This window comes from Centruroides vittatus, unplaced genomic scaffold, assembly GCF_030686945.1.
Source record: "Centruroides vittatus isolate TY-2023 unplaced genomic scaffold, ASM3068694v2 contig_460, whole genome shotgun sequence".
In the NCBI taxonomy this organism is placed as follows: Eukaryota; Metazoa; Arthropoda; class Arachnida; order Scorpiones; family Buthidae; genus Centruroides; species Centruroides vittatus.
This window is the reverse complement of record NW_027122256.1, coordinates 3,024,457-3,029,291: the sequence shown is the minus strand read 5'-3', so window position 1 is coordinate 3,029,291 and position 4,835 is coordinate 3,024,457. Positions and strand designations below refer to the sequence as shown.

Sequence of the window (4,835 nt, the reverse complement as noted above, 5' to 3'; positions counted from 1 at the left end):
AAGTCGTCTGATAATCTTAAGATTTTCGAGACTATAGTAAACGTAAACATCCATAAAACATCAAATCAGAACAGAAACATTTGATTTTTTAACTTATTAAGCCATGCTTGCTATGTATGCTGTTTACATACAATTGCTGTAAACAATTGTACGTATAATATTGGCTTAAATGTAAGATATAAGTTAGAACGAGATTAGTATATTTACTTGTGTAAACTGAAACTGTTCAGAGTTTTGGCAGGCAAGTTTTGGTATCTTTTTAAAAATAAATCTGACAGATTGCCGCTTGGCCATCGTAGATTTAAATTCAGATTATCATAGAAACAATCTTCCAAAACATAAACATAATGGAGCAGCTCAATGAAGAGCACAGAAAAATCGTAGTTAGAGAATTTTACGGAAAGTAGTTTCACAGTTAAGCGTTATGTAGATATGGAAATAGCAAAAGGGATGGTTTAGACTCTTTAGAGCATTATAAAAAAGCTGGAAAATGTTAAGATTGTTGCTAGATGTGAGAAAAAGAGAATTAAAATAACCGATTAAAAAATGGAATGTTTATAAAGAGAATGATTGGAAAAATCAGACAGTCACTACGAAGACTTGGAAGAAAGTTCAAAATCTGTCATTACTATTTTTGTACCACCAAAAAGAGATTTGTAGGCAAATAAACAAATTTGTTATGTCTTTTCAATACGAGTTCACCTGAGATCAAAAATTTTAATAAATTAAAATTTTTGATCTCAGGTGACAATTTTAATTTACAAATCTTTATTTATATGCATTTCTTATTGTCTTCTGAGCGGTTTTTGATCTCTGATAAACGTCGGATTGGAAAGTCATAACAAATTTGTTTATTTGCCTATAAACCCTTTTTGAAGGTTACAAAAATAAGAGATTGTATCTGGCGAATAGTGCTGATATTATCTTTTTATTAAACTATTATTACTACATTAAAACATATTATCCGAGCGTAATATCGTTCCACGAAAGCGAAAATCAGCTCAAAAATATATGGGAAAAAATTCTCAAATCGCAAAGAACATTTTCAAATTGCAAAGAACTCTGCTGCGAAAAATGAGCGACGGCGATTTCAAGGCTCAAATGGATTGCAGGTATTACGGCGATAAACCGTGTTTTACCGTTGTTGAAAGTGACTGCACTAGTAAAAACATGTACTATTGTACAATCTCATTCCCAAGTCAAGACTTAAATACCTTATCTGGGACAATGCCTTGGAGACCTGGCAACTGGATTGGGACAAGATCCCAGAGCAACATATAACAAGTCGTTTTATCCCAAAGGTCAAGGAACGTATCCACAGCAAATGGATTCAACCCACACATGATTTAGCCCAATTTTTGACTGCACACGGGCGCTTTCGTGTTTACCTGAAAAGGTTTCACACCTCTAATTCTGACTGCTGTCAGCTCTGTGGGGTGCGGTGTCATGCACTATTTATACAACTGTCCTATGCTGGATGACATCAGATATCAGTGCATGCAGCATGCCAAAATGAACAATATAGACTGGCCAGTAAAGCCGGATTTTTTCTTACAAAGCAACAGCAACTTTAACTTATTAAAGGAATTTGTTTCACTCTACTCTATTAGATGTGGGATCCGTTGACCTGCTTTCATGTGATCTGATTCACTCTAGTCTTGTTGCTCTGCTATTACAGCATTTAGACTTTGATGTACAGTACAATAATGTTACTTTAGTTATAGTGTACTTTTATTTTTACTCTTCATTTTTTATTTTTAATCATTTATGTAATTTTATTCTTTTTATTTTAATTCATTTATTTTATATTACTTTTCCTTTTTTCCGTCATTTTACTGTATCCCTTGTGTGACTAACTAGCATGTATCTACTATGTATTTTTCTGTATTTCTGCCTGGCTGTCCTAAGCGACGCCAGAGAATAAAGATTATTTTGACTGATGTCTGACTGTACTATTGTATGGGACTGAGGTTGGTCGACAAATAAAATTTAAACGCTATGCAAAATTTCCTCAGAAAGCGCTGGTTTGGATAGCAATCAGTCCGAAAGGAGGATCTAAACGGCGAATTATACAGACGTGATAAATGCAAGAGAAGAGAAAAAACAGGAGAAGAGGGCATACAGGAGTTCTCTTGTTGTTTTCCCTCTAATTCAGTGGTTCTCAACCTTCCTAATGTTGCAATCCTTTAATACAGTTCCTCATTTTGTGGTGACTCCCAACTATAAAATTATTTTCGTTGCTACTTCATAACTTTAATTTGCTACTGTTATGAATCGTAAATATTTGATATGCAGGATGTATTTTCATTGTTGCAAATTGAACATAATTAAACATAGTGATTAATCACAAAAACAATATGTAATTATATATTGTGAAATATTTATTTCTAATTACAAATAAATGAAATTTTGTCTTGAAACATGGTGTAGCATGGGTAGCAGTCTTAATATAACGACAATAAACTACACTGCTACATTTTCCGATAGTATGAGTAAAAAGCCAACGTCAGTGCGAAAGTTGAGATTGCTTCTTTCTCACCACATCAGAGATTCTCGAGGAAGTCTTTTCAAGAGCACAACGAAGATTATCTTCCACAACAAGTCTACTTCTGTATTCAGACTTGATAACCAACAAGCTGAAATACCCTGTTTCACAAAGATATGTTGTTGGAAACGCACAACACAGTCTCATATAGAACAGGATGTGACTCCAATATACACTTGATCCAAAATTTTGTACCTGGCATTGTAGAGAAATCAGCTCTTTGAATTTAAGTTTGAAATAAGTTCATTGAACTTATTAACAGCAATTGTGCCTCTTGTGCTGTCTCAGGAACACCTTCAACTTTGACTGTGAATGGGTTTATGGCAAGTGAAAATGGGGTGTCAGGTAGATTTGGAAAAGCAGATAAAGTAGGCAACAAGTAAATCTTATTTTCATTCAATTTTTTTTTTTTTTTTTTTTTTTTTTTGCCAAAGCTGAAGTTTCATTTGGAATGATCGGATCTTTTCAGACAAATCCAGGTATGTTGCATTGGTTCTTGCAGTGCTAAATTGAACTCATTCAAGATGGCAAAAATGTCAACCAAATAAGCTATTTTCTACAGTTCACTTTTATCTCTAAAAAATGCTTCGAATTGCGGTCTTGCTTTCTGATTAAAAAACGTTTTGAGTTCATCACGAAGCTCAAAAACACGTTTTAGAACTTTTCGTCTAGACATCTTACTTCAGTGTGAAATAGTAGAGCATTGTTCGGCGCATCAAACTCGTTGCACAGTTGAGAAAACAGTGGAATGTTTAAAGTGCTCGCCTTTACAAACTTGACAGAACTTACGACACTTTTCATTACTTCTTGTAACTCTTGTGGCAGCGTCTTGGTTGCTAATATTTGCTGATGAATCATACAGTGAGTTCCGATGACTTTTGATGACTCATTTATTACCAAACGTTGAAATCCAGATTGACATCCTGGCCTAGCTGGAGCACTATCTGAGCAAATACCATAAACCATTTCCCAAGAAACCTTATTCTCTTTCAGAAATGAATCAACTATGTGAAATACATCACGTGCAGTAGTTATCGTTTCAAGAAGTTTGCAAAAAATAAATTCGTCTCTAAAGTTGCCATCATTAATTTACCTCAGGTAAACCAGTAACTGAGAACAGTTTGCAACGTCTGTAGATTCATCAAGCTGGGTACTAAATATTCGAAGTGTACAGATTTAATTTCCTGGATTACTGATCAAGAATATCAGCATTTATTCTTCTGCGACAGTGTCGTTAGATAAGGAAATTGCACTCAGTTTCGTAACAAATTCGTCTCCGATCATAACTCGAACAATGTCTTTGGCCGCTGGCAACAGTAAATCCTTAGCAATCGTGTGAGGTTTCATAGCTCTGGCGATTCTGAGTGCCACCAAATATGAAGCTTCAACGGCTGCTACGTTTCGTTTGAGGTACTTGCCATCAGTGTCAAGTCTGGCATCCTTCAGTCCATCAGCTTTGCTTCTAAAATAGTTGTTATCCTTGTAGACAAAGCTTGAATGCTTGCTATCAAAATAGCGTTTTAGTTTGTTCGGCTTCATAGATTCGGCTGATAGGACTTCAGAACAAATAACACATTGCGGTTTCTCAATTCCTGCTGTAATTAATGAAGTAAAACCATACTGTAAAAAATCGTCACTATATTTTCTTTTCTTAACGTTCTTCTCTACACGATCCATTGTCATGGAATAGTATGCTAATGAAAATAATGTACAGTAGAGCGTCGATAAGTGGAACCAATTGGGGACTGGGGTCCTTCCAGTTAATGATTTGTTCCAGTTTCCGACTTTGTACGAAAAAATACATTAACCTGTCCAATGTTCAAATTTTTCTCCGTTGCGTATCGCTTCCTGTTGAATTTTTCTCCGTTGCGTGTCGCTTCGTGTTGAATTTTCGTCGATTTTAAGCCTAACGAAAATTTTTATAATAATCATCGAGGCTATCGTATCGTTAAAAATTATTTCTGCATTTTGTACAAACAAAATAAATATATTAAAGAATATAAAAAACGTGAAAATTATACTTTAGAAGTAAATTTAGTATCAAAAACATTCGATTCAACACGACACAGTCCGACTGAAAATCGTTCCACTTTCCGGCCATTCCACTTACCGACGTTCCACTTATCGACGCTCTACTGTATATCAATAGTTTTAATAATACAAAAGATGATACATGGCATAGTTCAATCAATACAATTCATTAAACTTTCCTATGATTTACCATTCTCCGTATTGTTTTTTTACATATCTGTTACTATCACAACGGGGTAATATTTACATCAACCACAGC

General features: G+C 34.7%; 1 pseudogene; it reads right to left on the bottom strand.

Moving 5' to 3' along the window:
- Positions 1 to 2,506: 2,506 nt before the first annotated feature.
- On the bottom strand, positions 2,507 to 4,222 carry LOC136977559 (SCAN domain-containing protein 3-like; annotated as a pseudogene).
- Between the last annotated feature and the right edge of the window lie 613 nt (positions 4,223 to 4,835).